Source organism: Schistocerca americana, chromosome 4, assembly GCF_021461395.2.
Source record: "Schistocerca americana isolate TAMUIC-IGC-003095 chromosome 4, iqSchAmer2.1, whole genome shotgun sequence".
Lineage (NCBI taxonomy): Eukaryota > Metazoa > Arthropoda > Insecta > Orthoptera > Acrididae > Schistocerca > Schistocerca americana.
Genome location: NC_060122.1, coordinates 57,890,163 through 57,911,171, shown reverse-complemented (window position 1 = coordinate 57,911,171; position 21,009 = coordinate 57,890,163).

Sequence of the window (21,009 nt, the reverse complement as noted above, 5' to 3'; positions counted from 1 at the left end):
TAGATTCCGATGCTTCACTTCAGGTTTACTGTATCCCTTGGACCTTCTTATTGACGATGAAACACAGAAATTACATCCGAATTTAATACAAAAGGCACAATGCCGACTTAAGTACAAGTAGACTGACACTGTAACTTTCTATGATATGAACCTCTCGTGTGAGTCCAGTTTTAGATTCCGATGCTTCACATCAGGTGTACAGTATCCCTTGGACCTTCTTATTCACGATGAAACACAGAAATTGCATCCGATTTTAATACAAAAGGCACAATGCCGACTTAAGTACAAGAGAACTGACAGTCTTACTCTCTATGATGTGAACCTCTCCTGTGAGTCCAGTTTTAGATTCTGATGCTTCACTTCCGGTTTACTGTATACCTTGGATCTTCTTGTAGACGATGAAGCACAGAAATTGCATCCGAATTTTATACAAAAGGCACAATGCCGACTTAAGAACAAGAGGACTGACACTCTAACTTTCTATGATTTGAACCGCTCCTGTGAGTCCTGTTTTGGATTCCGATGCTTCACTTCAGGTTGACTGTATCGCTTGGTCCTTCATATTGACGATGAAACACAGAAATTGCATCCGAATTTAATACAGAAGACACTATGCCGACTTAGGTACAAGAGGACTGACACTGTAACTTTCTATGATTTGAACCTCTCCTGTGAGTCCAGATTTAAATTCCGATGCTCCACTTCAGGTTTACTGTATCCCTTGGACCTTCTTATTGACGATGAAACACAGAAATGGCATCTGAATTTAATATAAAAGGCACAATGCCGACTTAAGTACAAGAGGACTGACACTCTAACTTACTATGGTTTGAACCTCTCCTGTGAGTCCAGTTTCAGATTCCGATGCTTCACTTCAAGTTTACTGTATCCTTTTGACCTTCTTATAGACGATGAAGCACAGAAATTGCATCCGAATTTAATACAAAATTCACAATGCCGACTTAAGTACAAGAGGACTGACACTCTAACTTTCTATGATTTGAACCTCTCCTTTGAGTCCAGTTTTAGATACCGATGCTTCACTTCGGGTTTACAGTATCCCTTGGAAATTCTTATTGACGATGAAACACAGAAATAGCAACCGAATTTAATACAAAATTCACAATGCCGACTTAAGTACAACATGACTGACACTCTAACTTTCTATGATTTGAACCTCTCCTGTGATTCCAGTTTTAGATTCCGATGCTTCACTTCAGGTATACAGTATACCGTAGACCTTCTTATTGACGATGAAACATAGAAATTGCATCGGAATTGAATTCAAAAGGCACAATGACGACTTAAGTACAAGAGGACTGACACTCTAACTTTCTATTATATGAAACTCTCCTGTGAGTCCAGTATTAGATTCCGATGCTTCACTTCAGGTTTACTGTATCCCTTCGACCTTCTTATTGACCATGAAACACAGAAATAGCATTCGAATTCAATTCAAAATGCACAATGCCGACTTAAGTACAAGAGGACTGACACTCTAAATTCCTATGATTTGAACCTCTCCTGTGTGTCCCGTTTTAGATTCCGATGCTTCACTTCAGATTTACTCTATACCTTAGACCTTGTTATTGACGATGAAGCATAGAAATTGCATCGTAATTGAATTCAAAAGGCACAATGCCGACTTAAGTACAAGAGGACTGACACTCTAACTTTCAATGATTTGAACTTCTCCTATGAGTCCAGTTTTAGATTCCAATGCCTCACTGCATTTTTACTGTATACCATAGACCTTCTTATTGACGATGAAGCATAGAAATTGCATCCGTATCTAATACAGAAGGCACAATGCCGACTTAAGTACAAGAGGACTGACACACTAACTTTCTAAGATTTGAACCTCTCCTGTGACTCCAGTTTTATATTCCGATGCTTCAGTTCAGGTTTAATGTATCCCTTGGACCTTCTTATTGACGATGAAACACAGAAATTGCATCCGAATTTAATAAAAAAGGTACAATGCCGACTTAAGTACAACGGGAATGACACTCTAATTTTCTATGATTTGAACCTCTCCTGTGAGTCCAGTTTTAGATTCCGATGCTTCACTTCAGGTTTACTGTATCCCTTGGACCTTCTTATTGACGATGAAACACCGAAATTGCATCTGAATTTAATACAAAAGGCACAATGCCGACTTAACTACAAGAGGACTGACTCTCTAACTTTAAATGATTTGAACCTCTTCTGTGAGTCCAGTTTTAGATTCCGATGCTTCACTTCAGGTTTACTATATTCCTTGGACCTTCTTATTGACGATGAAACACAGAAATTGCATCCGAATTTAATACAAAATGCACAATGCCGACTTAAGTACAAGAGGACTGACACTCTAAGTTTCTATTATATGAACCTCTCCTGTGAGTCCAGTTTTATATTCCGATGCTTCACTTCAGGTTTACTGTATACCTTGGACCTTCTTATTGACGATGAAACACAGAAATAGCATCCGTATTTAATACAAAATGCACAATGCCGACTTAAGTACAAGAGGACTAACACTCTAACTTTCTATGATTTGAACCTCTCCAGTGAGTCCAGTTTTAGATTCCGATGCTTCACTTCAGGTTTACTGTATCCTTTGGACCTTCTTATTGACGATGAAACACAGAAATTGCATCTGAATTTAATACAAAAGGCACAATGCCGACTTGAGTACAAGAGGACTGACACTCTAACTATCTATGATTTGAACCTCTCCTGTGAGTCCAGTTTCCGAATCCGATGCTTCACTTCAGGTTTACTGTATCCCTTGGACCGTCTTATTGACGATGAAACCCAGAAATAGCGTCCGAACTTAATACAAAATGCACAACGCCGACTTAAGTACAAGAGGACTGACACTCTAACTTTCAATGATGTGAACCTCTCCTGTGAGTCCAGTTTTAGATTCCGATGCTTCACTTCAGGTTTACTGTATACCTTGAACCTTCTTATAGACGATGAAGCACAGAAATTGCATCCGAATTTAATACAGAAGGCACAATGCCGACTTAAGTACAAGAGGACTGACACACTAACTTTCTATGATTTGAACCTCTCCTGTGAGTCCAGTTTTAGATTCCGATGCTTCAGTTCAGGTCTACTGCATCCCTTGGACCTTCTTATTGACGATGAAACAAAGAAATTGCATCCGAATTTAATAGAAAAATCACAGTGCCGACTTAAGTACAAGAGGACTGACACTCTAACTTTCTGTGATTTGAACCTCTCCTGTGAGTCTAGTTTTAGATTCCGATGCTTCAATTCAGGTTTACTGTATCCCTTGGACCTTCTTATTGACGATGAAACACAGAAATTGCATCCGAATTTAATACAAAAGGCACAATGCTGACTTAGGTACAAGGGGAATGACACTCTAACTTTCTATGATTTGAACCTCTCCTGTGAGTCCAGTTTTAGATTCCGATGCTTCACTTCAGGTTTACTGTATCCCTTGGACCTTCTTATTGACGATGAAACACAGAAATTGCATCCGAATTTAATAGAAAAATCACAGGGCCGACTTAAGTACAAGAGGACTGACACTCTCACTTTCTGTGATTTGAACCTCTCCTGTGAGTCTAGTTTGAGATTCCGATGCTTCAATTCAAGTTTACTGTATCCCTTGGACCTTCTTATTGACGATGAAGCATAGAAATTGCATCGTAATTAAATTCAAAAGGCACAATGCCGACTTAAGTACAAGAGGACTGACACTCTAACTTTCAATGATTTGAACATGTCCTATGAGTCCAGTTTTAGATTCCGATGCTTCACTTCATTTTCACTGCATACCTCAGACCTTCTTATTGACGATGAAGCATAGAAATTGCATCTGAATTGAATTCAAAAGGCACAATGCCGACATAAGTACAAGGGGACTGACACTCTAACTTTCTATGATTTGAAGCTCTCCTGTAAGTCCAGTTTTAGATTCCTATGCTTCACCTCAGGTTTACAGTATCCCTTGCACCTTCTTATTGACGATGAAACACAGAAATTGCATCCGAATTTAATACAAAAGGCACAATGCCGCCTTAAGTACAAGAGGAAGGACATTCTAACTTTCTATGATTTGAACCTCTCCTGTAAGTCGGGTTTTTGATTCCAATGCTTCACTTCAGGTTTACTGTATCCCCTGGACCTTCTTATTGACGATGAAACACAGAAATTGCATCTGAATTTAATACAAAAGGCACAATGCCGACTTAAGTACAAGAGGACTGACACTCTAACTTTCTATTATATGAAACTCTCCTGTGAGTCCAGTTTTAGATTCCGATGCTTCACTTCAGGTTTACTGTATCCCTTGGACCTTCTTATTGACGATGAAACACAGAAATTACATCCGAATTTAATACAAAAGGCACAATGCCGACTTAAGTACAAGTGGACTGACACTGTAACTTTCTATGATATGAACCTCTCCTGTGAGTCCAGTTTTAGATTCCGATGCTTCACTTCAGGTTTACTGTATCCCTTGGACCTTCTTATTCACGATGAAACACAGAAATTGCATCCGATTTTAATACAAAAGGCACAATGCCGACTTAAGTACAAGGGGACTGACACTCTTACTCTCTATGATGTGAACCTCTCCTGTGAGTCCAGTTTTAGATTCCTATGCTTCACTTCAAGTTTAATGTATACCTTGGACCCTCTTGTAGACGATGAAGCACAGAAATTGCATCCGAATTTAATACAAAAGGCACAATGCCGACTTAAGAACAAGAGGACTGACACTCTAACTTTCTATGATTTGTACCTCTCCTGTGAGTCCTGTTTTTGATTCCGATGCTTCACTTCAGGTTGACTGTATCCCTTGGTCCTTCGTATTGACGATGAAACACAGAAATTGCATCCGAATTTATTACAGAAGGCACAATGCCGACTTAAGTACAAGAGGACTGACACTGTAACTTTCTATGATTTGAACCTCTCCCGTCAGTCCAGTTTTAGATTCCGATGCTCCACTTCAGGTTTACTGTATCCCTTGGACCTTCTTATTGACAATGAAACACAGAAATTGCATCTGAATTTAATATAAATGGCACAATGCCGACTTAAGTACATGAGGACTGACACTCTAACTTTCTATGATTTGAACCTCTCCTGTGAGTCCAGTTTCAGATTCCGATGCTTCACTTCAGGTTTACTGTATCCCTTGGACCTTCTTATTGACGATGAAACACAGAAATAGCATACGAATTTAATACAAAATGCACAATGCCGACTTAAGTACAACAGGACTAACACTCTAACTTTCTATGATTTAAACTTCTCCTGTGAGTCCAGTTTTAGATTCCGTTGCTTCACTTCAGGTTTACAGTATACCGTAGACCATCTTATTGGCGATGAAGCATAGAAATTGCATCGGAATTGAATTCAAAAGTCACAATGCCGACTTAAGTACAAGAGGACTGACACTCTAACTTTCTATTATATGAAACTCTCCTGTGAGTCCAGTTTTAGATTCCGATGCTTCACTTCAGGTTTACTGTATCCCTTCGACCTTCTTATTGACGATGAAACACAGAAATAGCATCCGAATTTAATACAAAATGCACAATGCCGACTTAAGTACAAGAGGACTGACACTCTAACTTTCTATGATTTGAACCTCTCCTGTGTGTCCCGTTTTAGATTCCGATGCTTCACTTCCGATTTACTGTATACCTTAGACCTTCTTATTGACGATGAAGCATAGAAATTGCATCGTAATTGTATTCAAAAGGCACAATGGCGACTTAAGTACAAGAGGACTGACACTCTAATTTTCAATGATTTGAACTTCTCCTATGAGTCCAGTTTCAGATTCCGATGCCTCACTTCATTTTTACTGTATACCTTAGACCTTCTTATTGACGATGAAGCATACAAATTGCATCTGAATTGAATTCAAAAGGCACAATGCCGACTTAAGTAAAGGAGGACTGACACTCTAACTTTCTATGATTTGAAGATCTCCTGTGATTCCAGTTTTAGATTCCGTTTCTTCACCTCAGGTTTACTGTATCCCTTAGACCTTCCTATTGACGATGCAACACAGAAATTGCATCCGAATTTAATACAGAAGGCACAGTGCCGACTTAAGTACAAGGGTAAGGACACTCTAACTTTCTATGATTTGAACCTCTCCTGTGAGTCCAGTTCTAGACACCGATGCTTCATTTTGGGTTTACTGTATCCCTTGGACCTTCTTATTGACAATGAAACACAGAAATTGAATCCGAATTTAATACAAAAGGCACAATGCCGACATAAGTATAAGAGGACTGACTCTCTAACTTTCTATGATTTGAACCTCTCCTGTGAGTCCAGTGTTAGATTCTGATGCGTCACTTCAGGTTTAGTGTATCCCTTGGTCCTTCTTATTGACGATGAAACACAGAAATTGCATCCGAATGTAATTCAAAAGGCACAATGCCGACTTAAGTAAAAGAGGACTGACACTCTAACTGTCTATGATTTGAACCACTCCTGTGAGGCCAGTTTTAGATTCCGATGCTTCATTTCAGGTTTACTGTATCCCTTGGACCTTCTTATTGACGATGAAACACAGAAATTGCATCCGAATGTAATTCAAAAGGCACAATGCCGACTTAAGTACAAGAGGACTGACACTCTAACTTTCTATGATTTGAACCTCTCCTGTGAGTCCAGTTCTAGACACCGATGCTTCATTTTGGGTTTACTGTATCCCTTGGACCTTCTTATTGACAATGAAACACAGAAATTGAATCCGAATTTAATACAAAAGGCACAATGCCGACATAAGTATAAGAGGACTGACTCTCTAACTTTCTATGATTTGAACCTCTCCTGTGAGTCCAGTGTTAGATTCTGATGCGTCACTTCAGGTTTAGTGTACCCCTTGGTCCTTCTTATTGACGATGAAACACAGAAATTGCATCTGAATGTAATTCAAAAGGCACAATGCCGACTTAAGTAAAAGAGGACTGACACTCTAACTGTCTATGATTTGAACCACTCCTGTGAGGCCAGTTTTAGATTCCGATGCTTCATTTCAGGTTTACTGTATCCCTTGGACCTTCTTATTGACGATGAAACACAGAAATTACATCTGGATCTAATACAAAAGGCACAATGCCGACTTAAGTACAAGAGGACTGACACTCTAACTTTCTATGATTTGAACCTCTCCTGTGAGTCCAGATTTAGATTCCGATGCTTCACTTCAGGTTTTACTGTATCCCTTGGACCTTCTTATTGACGATGAAACACAGAAATTACATCCGAATTTAATACGAAATGCACAATGCCGACTTAAGTACAAGTGGACTGACACTGTAACTTTCTATGATATGAACCTCTCCTGTGAGTCCAGTTTTAGATTCCGATGCTTCACTTCAGGTTTACTGTATCCCATGGACCTTCTTATTGACGGTGAATCACAGAAATTGCATGCGAATTTAATACAAAAAGCACAATGCCGACTTAAGTACTAGAGGACTGACACTCTAACTTTCTATGATTTGAACCTCTCATGTGAGTCCAGTTTTAATTTCCGATATTTCACTTCAGGTTTACTGCATCCCTTGGACCTTCTTATTGACGATGAAACACAGAAATTGCATCCGAATTTAATACAAAAGGCACAATGCCGACATAAGTACAAGAGGACTGACACCCTAACTTTCTACGATTTGAACCTCTGCTGTGAGTCCAGTATTAGATACCGATGCTTCACTTCAGGTTTACTGTATACCGTAGAACTTCCTATTGACGATGAAGCATAGAAATTGCATCGGAATTGAATTCAAAAGGCACAATGCCGACTTAAGTACAAGAGGACTGACACTCTAACTTTCTATTATATGAAACTCTCCTGTGAGTCCAGTTTTAGATTCCAATGCTTCACTCCAGGTTTACTGTATCCCTTGGACCTTCTTACTGACGATGAAACACAGAAATAGCATCCGAATTTAATACAAAATGCACAATGCCGACTTAAGTACAAGAGGACTGACACTTAACTTTCTATGATTTGAACCTCTCCTGTGTGTCCAGTTTTAGATACCGATGCTTCACTTCAGGTTTACTGTATACCGTAGACCTTCTTATTGACGATGAAGCATAGAAATTGCATCGGAATTTAATACAAAAGGCACAATGCCGACTTAAGTACTAGAGGACTGACACTCTAACTTTCTATGATTTGAACCTCTTAAGTGAGTCCAGTTTTTGATTCCGATGCTTCACTTCAGGTTTACTGTATCCATTGGACCTTCATATTGACGATGAAACACAGAAATGCATCCGAATTTAATACGAAATGCACAATGCCGACTTAAGTACAAGAGGACTGACACTCTATCTTTCTATGATTTGAAGATCTCCTGTGATTCCAGTTTTAAATTCCGATGCTTCACTTCAGGTTTACTGTATCCCATGGACCTTCTTATTGACGATGAAACACAGAAATTGAATCCGATTTTAATACAAAAGGCACAATGCCGACTTAAGTCCAAGAGGACTGACACTCTAACTTTCTATGATTTGAACCTCTCCTGGGAGTCCGATTTTAGATTCCGATGCTTCACTTCAGGTTTACTGCATCCCTCGGACCTTCTTATTGACGGTGAATCACAGAAATTGCATGCGAATTTAATACAAAAGGCACAATGCCGACTTAAGTACTAGAGGACTGACACTCTAACTTTCTATGTTTTGAACCTCTCATGTGGGTCCAGTTTTTGATTCCGATGCTTCACTTCAGGTTTACTGTATCCATTGGACCTTCATATTGACGATGAAACACAGAAACGCATCCGAATTTAATACAAAATGCACAATGCCGACATAAGTACAAGAGGACTGACTCTCTATTTTTCTATGATTTGAACCTCTCCTGTGAGTCCAGTTTTAATTTCCGATGCTTCACTTAAGGTTTACTGCATCCCTTGGACCTTCTTATTGACGATGAAACACAGAAATTGCATCCGAATTTTATACAAAAGGCACAATGCCGACATAAGTACAAGAGGACTGACATCCTAACTTTCTACGATTTGAACCTCTCCTGTGAGTCCAGTTTTAGATACCGATGCTTCACTTCAGGTTTACTGTATACCGTAGACCTTCTTATTGACGATGAAGCATAGAAATTGCATCGGAATTGAATTCAAAAGGCACAATGCCGACTTAAGTACAAGAGGACTGACACTCTAATTTTCTATTATATGAAACACTCCTGTGAGTCCAGTTTTAGATTCCGATGCTTCACTCCAGGTTAACTGTATCCCTTGGACCTTCTTACTGACGATGAAACACAGAAATAGCATCCGAATTTAATACAAAGTGCACAATGCCGACTTAAGTACAAGTGGACTGACACTGTAACTTTCTATGATATGAACCTCTCCTGTGAGTCCAGTTTCAGATTCCGATGCTTCACTTCAGGTTTACTGTAACCCTTGGACCTTCTTATTGACGATGAAACACAGAAATTGCATGCGATTTTAATATAAAAGGCACAATGCCAACTTAAGTACAAGAGGACTGACACTCTAATTTTCTATTATATGAAACACTCCTGTGAGTCCAGTTTTAGATTCCGATGCTTCACTCCAGGTTAACTGTATCCCTTGGACATTGTTACTGACGATGAAGCACAGAAATTGCATCCGAATTTAATACAGAAGGCACAATACCGTCTTGAGTACAAGAGGACTGACTCTCTAACTTTCTATGATTTGAACCTCTCCTCTGAGTCCAGTTTTAGATTCTGATGCTTCACTTCAGGTTTAGTGTATCCCTTGGTCCTTCTTATTGACGATGAAACACAGAAATTGCATCCGAATTTAATTCAAAAGGCACAATGCCGACTTAAGTTGAAGAGGACTGACACTCTAACTTTCTATGAATTGGACCTCTCCTGTGAGGCCAGTTTTAGATTCCGATGCTTCATTTCAGGTTTACTGTATCCCTTGGACCTTCTTATTGACGATTAAACACAGAAATTGCATCTGGATTTAATACAAAAGGCACAATGCCGTCATAAGTACAAGAGGACTGACACTCTAACTTTCTATGATTTGAATTTCTCCTGTGAGTCCAGTTTTAGATTCCGATGCTTCACTTCAGGTTTACTGTATCCCTTGGACCTTCTTATTGACGATGAAACACAGAAATTACATCCGAATTTAATACGAAAGACACAATGCCGACTTAAGTACAAGTGGACTGACACTGTAACTTTCTATGATATGAACCTCTCCTGTGAGTCCAGTTTCAGATTCGGATGCTTCACTTCAGGTTTACTGTATCCCATGGACCTTCTTATTGACGATGAAACACAGAAATTGAATCCGATTTTAATACAAAAGCACAATGCCGACATAAGTTCAAGAGGACTGACACTCTATCTTTCTATGATTTGGACCTCTCCTTAGAGTCCGGTTTTAGATTCCGATGCTTCACTTCAGGTTTACTGCATCCCTTGGACCTTCTTATTGACGGTGAATCACAGAAATTGCATCCGAATTTAATACAAAAGGTACAATGCAGACTTAAGTACAAGAGGACTGACACTCTATCTTTCTATGATTTGAACGTCTCCTGTGAGTCCAATTTTAGATTCCGATGCTTCACTTCAGGTTTACTGTATCACTTGGACCTGCTTATTGACGATGAAACACAGAAATTGCATGCGAATTTAATACAAAAGGCACAATGGCGACTTAAGTACTAGAGGACTGACACTCTAACTTTCTATGATTTGAACCTCTTATGTGAGTCCAGTCTTTGATTCCGATGCTTCACTTCAGGTTTACTGTATCCATTGGACCTTCATATTGACGATGAAACACAGAAACGCATCCGAATTTAATACAAAATGCACAATGCCGACATAAGTACAAGAGGACTGACTCTCTAACTTTCTATGATTTGAACCTCTCCTGTGAGTCCAGTTTTAATTTCCGATGCATCACTTCAGGTTTACTGCATCCCTTGGACCTTCTTATTGACGATGAAACACAGAAATTGCATCCGAATTTAATACAAGAGGCACAATGCCGACATACGTACAAGAGGACTGACACTCTAACTTTCTACGATTAGAACCTCTCCTGTGAGTCCAGTTTTAGATACCGATGCTTCACTTCAGATTTACTGTATACCGTAGACCTTCTTATTGACGATGAGGCATAGAAATTGCATCGGAATTGAATTCAAAAGGCACAATGCCGACTTAAGTACAAGAGGATCGACACTCTAACTTTCTATTATATAAAACTCTCCTGTGAGTCCAGTTTTAGATTCCGATGGTTCACTTCAGGTTTACTGTATCCCTTGGACCTTCTTATTGACGATGAAACACAGAAATAGCATCCGAATTTAATACAAAATGCACAATGCCGACTTAAGTACAAGAGGACTGACGCTCTAACTTTCTATGATTTGAACCTCTCCTGTGTGTCCCGTTTTAGATTCCGATGCTTCACTTCAGATTTACTGTATACCTTAGACCTTCTTATTGACGATGTAGCATAGAAATTGCATCGTAATTAAATTCAAAAGGCACAATGCCGACTTAAGTACAAGAGGACTGACACTCTAACTTTCAATGACTTGAACTACTCCTATGAGTCCAGTTTTAGATTCCGATGCCTCACTTCATTTTTACTGTATACCTTAGACCTTCTTATTGACGATGAAGCACAGAAATTGCATCTGAATTGAATTCAAAAGGCACAATGCCGACTTAAGTACAAGAGGACTGACTCTCTAACTTTCTATTATTTGAACCTCTCCTGTGAGTCCAGTTTTAGATTCCGATGCTTCACTTCAGGTTTACTGTATCCCTTGGACCTTCTTATTGACGATGAAACACAGAAATTGCATCCGAATTTAATACAAAAGTCACAATGCCGACTTAAGTACAAGAGGACTGACACTCTAACTCTCTATGATTTGAACCTCTCCTGTGAGTCCAGTTTTAGATTCCGATGCTTCACTTCAGGTTTACTGTATCCCTTGGACCTTCATATTGACGATGAAACGCAGATATAGCATCCGAATATAATACAAAATGCACAATGCCAATTTAAGTACAAGAAGACTGACACTCTAACTTTCTATGATTTGAACCTCTCCTGTGAGTCCAGTTTTAGATTCCGATGCTTCACTTAGGGTTTACTGTATCCCTTGGACCTTCTTATCGAAAATGAAACGCAGAACTTGCATCCGAATTTAATACAAAAGGTACAATGCCGACTTAAGTACAACAGGACTGACTCTCTAACTTTCTATGACTTGAACCTCTCCTGTGAGTCCAGTTTTAGATTCTGATGCTTCACTTCAGGTTTAGTGTATCCCTTGGTCCTTCTTATTGACGATGAAACACAGAAATTGTATCCGCATTTAATTCAAAAGCCACAATGCCGTCTTAAGTAAAAGAGGACTGACACTCTAACTTTCTGTGATTTGAACCTCTCCTGTGAGGCCAGTTTTAGATTCCGATGCTTCATTTCCGGTTTACTGTATCCCTTTGACCTTCTTATTGTCGATGAAACACAGAAATTGCATCTGGATTAAATCCAAAAGCACAATGCCGACTTAAGTACAAGAGGACTGACACTCTAACTTACTATGATTTGAACCTCTCCTGTGAGTCCAGTTTTAGATTCCGATGCTTCACTTCAGGTTTACTGTATCCCTTGGACCTTCGTATTGACGATGAAACACAGAAATTGCATCCGAATTTAATACAAAAGGCACAATGCCGACTTCAGTACAAGAGGATTGTCTCACTAACTTTCTATGATTTGAACCTCTCCTGTGAGTCAGTTTTAATTTCCGATGCTTCACTTCAGGTTTACTATTTCCCTTGGACCCTCGTATTGACGATGAAACACAGAAATTGCATCCGAATTCAATACAAAAATCACAATGCGGATTTAAGTAAAAGAGGACTGACACTCTAACTTTCTATGATTTGAACCTCTTCTGTGAGTCCTGTTTAAGGTTCCGATGCATCACTTCAGGTTGACTGTATCCGTTGGACCTTCGTATTGACGATGAAACACAGATATTCCATCCGAATATAATACAGAAAGCACAATGGCGACTTAAGTACAAGAGGACTGACACTATAAGTTTCTATGATTTGAACCTCTCCTGTGAGTCCAGTTTTAGATTCCGATGCTTCACTTTGGGTTTACTGTATCCCTTGGACCTTCTTATTGACGATGAAACACAGAAATTACATCCGAAGTTAATTCAAAAGCCACAATGCCGACTTAAGTAAAAGAGGACTCTAACTTTCTATGATTTGAACCTTTCCTGTGAGTCCAGTTTTAGATTCCGATGCTTCACTTCAGGTTTACTGTATCCCTTGGACCTTCTTATTGACGATGAAACGCAGAAATAGCATCCGAATATAAAACAAAATGCACAATGCCAATTTAAGTACAAGAAGACTGACACTCTAATTTTCTATGTTTGATCCTCTCCTGTGAGTCCAGTTTTAGATTCCGATGCTTCGCTTCACGTTTACTGTATACCTTGGACCTTGTTATTGACGATGAAGCACAGATATTGAACCGAATCTAATACAAAAGGCACAATGCCGACTTAATTACAAGAGGACTAACACTCTAACTTTCTATGATTTGAACCTCTCCTGTGAGTCCAGTTTTAGGTTCCGATGCTTCACTCCAGGATTACTGTATCCCTTGGACCTTCTTATTGACGATGAAACACAGAAATTCCATCCGAATTTAATACAAAAGGCACAATGCCGACTTAAGTACAAGAGGACTGACACTCTACCTTTCTATGATTTGAACCTCTCCTGTGAGTCCAGTTTTAGATTCCGATGCTTGACATCATGTTTACTGTTTCCCTTGGACTTTCGTATTGACGATAAAACACAGAAATTGCATCCGAATTGAATACAAAAGGCACAATGCCGACTTAAGTAAAAGAGGACTGACACTCTAACTTTCTATGATTTGAACCTCTCCTGTGAGTCCTGTTTCAGATTCCAATGCTTCACTTTAGGTTGACTGTATCCCTTGGACCTACGTATTGACGATGAAACACAGAAATTGCATCCGAATTTAATTCAAAAGGTACAAATGCGACTTAAGTAAAAGAGGACTGACACTCTAACTTTCTATGATTTGAACCGCTCCTCTGAGTCCAGTTTTAGATTCCGATGCATCATTTCAGGTTTGCTGTATACTTTGGACCTTCTTATTGACGATGAAACACAGAAATAGCATCCGAATTTAATACAAAATGCTCAATGCCGACATACGCACATGAGGACTGACACTGTAACTTTCTATGATTTGAACCTCTCCTGTGAGTCCAGTTTTAGATTCTGATGCATCACTTCAGGTTTACTGTATACCTTGGACCTTCTTTTTGACGATGAAGCACAGAGATTGCATCCGAATTTAATACAAAAGGCACAATGCCGACTTAAGTACAAGAGGACTGACACTCTAACTTCCTATGATTTGAACCTGTCCTGTGAGATTAGTTTTAGATTCCGATGCTTCACTTCAGGTTTGCAATATCCCTTGGACCTTCTTATTGACGATGAAACACAGAAATTGCATCCGAATTTAATAGAAGAAGTTCAATGCCGTCTTAAGTACAAGAGGACTGACACTCTAACTTTCTATGATTTGAACCTCTCCTGTGAGTCCAGTTTTGGATTCCAATGCTTCACTCAAGGTTTACTGTTTCCCGTGGACCTTCGTATTGACGATGAAACACAGAAATTGCATCCGAATTGAATACAAAAATCACAATGCGGACTTAAGTAAAAGAGGACTGACACTCTAACTGTCTATGATTTGAACCTCCCCTGTGAGTCCTGATTTAGATTCCGATGCTTCACTTCAGGTTGACTGTATCCCTTGGACCTTCTTATTGACGATGAAACACAGATATTGCATCCGTATTTCATACAGAAAGCACAATGTCGACTTAAGTACAAGAGGACTGACACACTAACTTTCTATGATTTGAACCTCTCCAGTGAGTCCAGTTTTAGATTCCGATGCTTCACTTTGGGATTACTGTATCCCTTGGACCTTCTTATTGACGATGAAAGACTGAAATTACATCCGATTTTAATACGAAAGGCACAATGCCGACTAAAGTACAAGTGGACTGACACTGTAACTTTCTATGATATGAACCTCTCCTGTGAGTCCAGTTTTAGATTCCGATGCATCACTTCAGGTTTACTGTATCCCTTGGCCCTTCTTTTTGACGATGAAACATAGAAATGGTATCCGATTTTAATACAAAAGGAACAATGCCGACTTAAGTCCTAGAGGACTGACACTCCAACTTCCTATGATTTGAATCCCTCCTGGGAGTCCGGTTTTAGATTCCGACGCGTCACTTCAGGTTTACTGCATCCCTTGGACCTTCTTATTGACGGTGAATCACAGAAATTGCATCCGAATTTAATACAAAGGGCACAATGCCGACTTAAGTACAAGAGGACTGACACTCTATCTTTCTATGATTTGAACGTCTCCTGTGAGTCCAATTTTAGATTCCGATGCTTCACTTCAGGTTTACTGTATCACTTGGACCTTCTTATTGACGATGAAACTCAGAAATTGCATGCGAATTTAATACAAAATGCACAATGCCGACTTAAGTACTAGAGGACTGACACTCTAACTTTCTACGATTTGAACCTCTTATGTGAGTCCAGTTTTTGATTCCGATGCTTCACTTCAGGTTTACTGTATCCATTGGACCTTCATATTGACGATGAAACACAGAAACGCATCCGAATTTAATACAAAATGCACAATGCCGACATAAGTACAAGAGGACTGACTCTCTAACTTTCTATGATTTGAACCTCTCCTGTGAGTCCAGTTTTAATTTCCGATGCTTCACTTCAGGTTCACTGCATCCCTTGGACCTTCTTATTGACGATGAAACACAGAAATTGCATCCGAATTTAATACAAAAGGCACAATGGCTACATAAGTACAAGAGGACTGACACTCTAACTTTCTATGATTTGAACCTTTCCTGTGAGTCCAGTTTTAGATTCCGATGCTTCACTTCCGGTTTACTGTATCCCTTGGACCTTCTTATTGACGATGAAACGCAGAAATAGCATCCGAATATAATACAAAATGCACAATGCCAATTCAAGTACAAGAAGACTGACACTCTAATTTTCTATGATTTGAACCTCTCCTGTGAGTCCAGTTTTAGATTCCGATGCTTCGCTTCAGGTTTACTGTATACCTTGGACCTTGTTATTGACGATGAAGCACAGATATTGCATCCGAATTTAATACAAAAGGCACAATGCCCACTTAATTACAAGAGGACTGACACTCTAACTTTCTATGATTTGAACCTCTCCAGTGAGTCCAGTTTTAGATTCCGATGCTTCACTCCAGGTTTACTGTATCCCTTGGACCTTCTTATTGACGATGAAACACAGAAATTGCATGCGAATTTAATACTAAAGGCACAATGCCGACTTAAGTACAAGAGGACTGACACTCTACATTTCTATGTTTTGAACCTCTCCTGTGAGTACAGTTTTAGGTTCAAATGCTTGACTTCATGTTTACTGTTTCCCTCGGACTTTCGTACTGACGATAAAACACAGAAATTGCATCCGAATTGAATACAAAAGGCACAATGCCGACTTAAGTAAAAGAGGACTGACACTCTAACTTTCTATGATTTGAATCTCTCCTGTGAATCCGGTTTTAGATTCCGATGCTTCACATCAGGTTGACTGTATCCCTTGGACCTACGTATTGACGATGAAACACAGAAATTGCATCCGAATTTAATACAGAAGGCACAATGACGACTTACGTACAAGAGGACTGACACTCTATCTTTCTATGACTTGAACCTCTCCTGTGAGTCTAGTTTTAGATTCTGATGCTTTACTTCAGGTTTAGTGTATCCCTTGGTCCTTCTTATTGACGATGAAACACAGAAATTGCATCCGAATTTAATTCAAAAGCCACAATGGCGACTTAAGTAAAAGAGGATTGACACTCTAACTTTCTATGATTTGAACCTCTCCTGTAAGTCCAGTTTTAGATTCCGATGCATCATTTCAGGTTTACTGTATCCCTTGGACCTTCTTATTGACGATGAAACACAGAAATAGCATCCGAATTTAATACAAAATTCTCAATGCCGACTTACGTACATGAGGACTGACACTGTAACTTTCTATGATTTGAACCTCTCCTGTGAGTCCAGTTTTAGTTTCCGATGCATCACTTCAGGTTTACTGTTTACCTTGGACCTTCTTTTTGACGATGAAGCACAGAGATTGCATCCGAATTTAATACAAAAGGCACAATGCCGAATTAAGTACAAGAGGACTGACACTCTAACTTACTATGATTTGAACCTCTTCTGTGAGTTTAGTTTTAGATTCCGATGCTTCACTTCAGGTTTACAATATCCCTTGGACCTTCTTATTAACGATGAAACACAGAAATTGCATCCGAATTTAATAGAAGAAGTACAATGCCGTCTTAAGTACAAGAGGACTGACACTCTAACTTTCTATGATTTGAACCTCTCCTGTGAGTACAGTTTTGGATTCCAATGCTTCACTCCAGGTTTACTGTATCCCTTGGACCGTCTTATTGACGACGAAACACAGAAATTGCATCCGAATTTAATGCAAAAGGCACAATGCCGACTTAAGTACAAGAGGACTGACACTCTAACTTCCTATGATTTGAACCTCTTCTGTGAGTTTAGTTTTAGATTCCGAAGCTTCACTTCAGGTTTACAATATCCCTTGGACCTTCTTATTGACGATGAAACACAGAAATTGCATCCGAATTTAATAGAAGAAGTACAATGCCGTCTTAAGTACAAGAGGACTGGCACTCTAACTTTCTATGATTTGAACCTCTCCTGTGAGTCCAGTTTTGGATTCCAATGCTTCACTCAAGGTTTACTGTTTCCCTTGGACCTTCGTATTAACGATGAAACACAGAAATTGCATCCGAATTGAATACAAATATCACAATGCGGACTTAAGTAAAAGAGGACTGACACTCTGACTTTCTATGATATGAACCTCTCCTGTGAGTCCAGTTTTAGATTCCGATGCTTCACTTCAGGTTTACTGTATCCCTTGGACCTTCTTATTGACGATGAAACACAGAAATTACATCCGAATTTAATACGAAAGGCACAATGCCGACTAAAGTACAAGTGGACTGACACTGTAACTTTCTATGATATGAACCTCTCCTGTGAGTCCAGTTTTAGATTCCGATGCTTCACTTCAGGTTTACTGTATCCCTTGGACCTTCTTGTTGACGATGAAACATAGAAATGGAATCCGATTTTAATACAAAAGGAACAATGCCGACTTAAGTCCAAGAGGACTGACACTCCAACTTCCTATGATTTGAACCCCTCCTGGGAGTCCGGTTTTAGATTCCGACGCTTCACTTCAGGTTTACTGCATCCCTTGGACCTTCTTATTGACGGTGAATCACAGAAATTGCATCCGAATTTAATACAAAGGGCACAATGCCGCCTTAAGTACAAGAGGACTGACACTCTATCTTTCTATGATTTGAACGTCTCCTGTGAGTCCAATGTTAGATTCCGATGCTTCACTTCAGGTTTACTGTATCACTTGGACCTTCTTATTGACGATGAAACACAGAAATTGCATGCGAATTTAATACAAAATGCACAATGCCGACTTAAGTACTAGAGGACTGACACTCTAACTTTCTATGATTTGAACCTCTTATGTGAGTCCAGTTTTTGATTCCGATGCTTCACTTCAGGTTTACTGTATCCATTGGACCTTCATATTGACGATGAAACACAGAAACGCATCCGAATTTAATACAAAATGCACAATGCCGACATAAGTACAAGAGGACTGACTCTCTAACTTTCTATGATTTGAACCTCTCCTGTGAGTCCAGTTTTAATTTCCGATTCTTCACTTCAGGTTCACTGCATCCCTTGGACCTTCTTAATGACGATGAAACACTGAAATTGCATCCGAATTTAATACAAAAGGCACAATGGCGTCATAAGTACAAGAGGACTGACACTCTAACTTTCTATGATTTGAACCTTTCCTGTGAGTCCAGTTTTAGATTCCGATGCTTCACTTCAGGTTTACTGTATCCCTTGGACCTTCTTATTGACGATGAAACGCAGAAATAGCATCCGAATATAATACAAAATGCACAATGCCAATTTAAGTACAAGAAGACTGACACTCTAATTTTCTATGATTTGAACCTCTCCTGTGAGTCCAGTTTTAGATTCCGATGCTCCGCTTCAGGTTTACTGTATACCTTGGACCTTGTTATTGACGATGAAGCACAGATATTGCATCCGAATTTAATACAAAAGGCACAATGCCGACTTAATTACAAGAGGACTGACACTCTAACTTTCTATGATTTGAACCTGTCCTGTGAGTCCAGTTTTAGATTCCGATGCTTCACTCCAGGTTTACTGTATCCCTTGGACCTTCTTATTGACGATGAAACACAGAAATTGCATGCGAATTTAATACAAAAGGCACAATGCCGACTTAAGTACAAGAGGACTGACATTCTACCTTTCTATGATTTGAACCTCTCCTGTGAGTCCAGTTTTAGGTTCCGATGCTTGACTTCATATTTACTGTTTCCCTCGGACTTTCGTATTGACGATAAAACATAGAAATTGCATCCGAATTGAATACAAAAGGCACAATGCCGACTTAAGTAAAAGAGGACTGACACTCTAACTTTCTATGATTTGAACCTCTCCTGTGAGTCCGGTTTTAGATTCCGATGCTTCACATCAGGTTGACTGTATCCCTTTGGACCTACGTATTGACGATGAAACACAGAAATTGCATCCGAATTTAATACAGAAGGCACAATGTCGACTTACGTACAAGAGGACTGACACTCTATCTTTCTATGATTTGAACCTCTCCTATGAATCCAGTTTTAGATTCCGATGCTTCACTTTAGGGTCTACTGTATCCCTTGGACCTTTTTATTGACAATGAAACACAGAAATTGCATCCGAATTTAATACAATAGGCACAATGCCGACATAAGCACAAGAGGGCTGACTCTCTAAATTTCTATGATTTGAACCTCTCCTGTGAGTCTAGTTTTAGATTCTGATGCTTTACATCAGGTTTAGTGTATCCCTTGGTCCTTCTTATTGACGATGAAACACAGAAATTGCATCCGAATTTAATTCAAAAGCCACAATGGCGACTTAAGTAAAAGAGGATTGACACTCTAACTTTCTATGATTTGAACCTCTCCTGTGAGTCCAGTTTTAGATTCCGATGCATCATTTCAGGTTTACTGTATCCCTTGGACCTTCTTATTGACGATGAAACACAGAAATAGCATCCGAATTTAATACAAAATGCTCAATGCCGACTTACGTACATGAGGACTGACACTGTAACTTTCTATGATTTGAACCTCTCCTGTGAGTCCAGTTTTAGATTCCGATGCATCACTTCAGGTTTACTGTATACCTTGGACCTCCTTTTTGACGATGAAGCACTGAAATTGCATCCGAATTTAATACAAAAGGCACAATGCCAATTTAAGTACAAGAAGACTGACACTCTAATTTTCTATGATTTGAACCTCTCCTGTGAGTCCAGTTTTAGATTCCGATGCACCGCTTCAGGTTTACTGTATACCTTGGACCTTGTTATTGACGATGAAGCACAGATATTGCATCCGAATTTAATACAAAAGGCACAATGCCGACTTAATTACAAGAGGACTGACACTCTAACTTTCTATGATTTGAACCTCTCCTGTGAGTCCAGTTCTAGATTCCGATGCTTCACTCCAGGTTTACTGTATCCCTTGGACCTTCTTATTGACGATGAAACACAGAAATTGCATGCGAATTTAATACAAAAGGCACAATGCCGACTTAAGTACAAGAGGACTGACACTCTACCTTTCTATGATTTGAACCTCCCTGTGA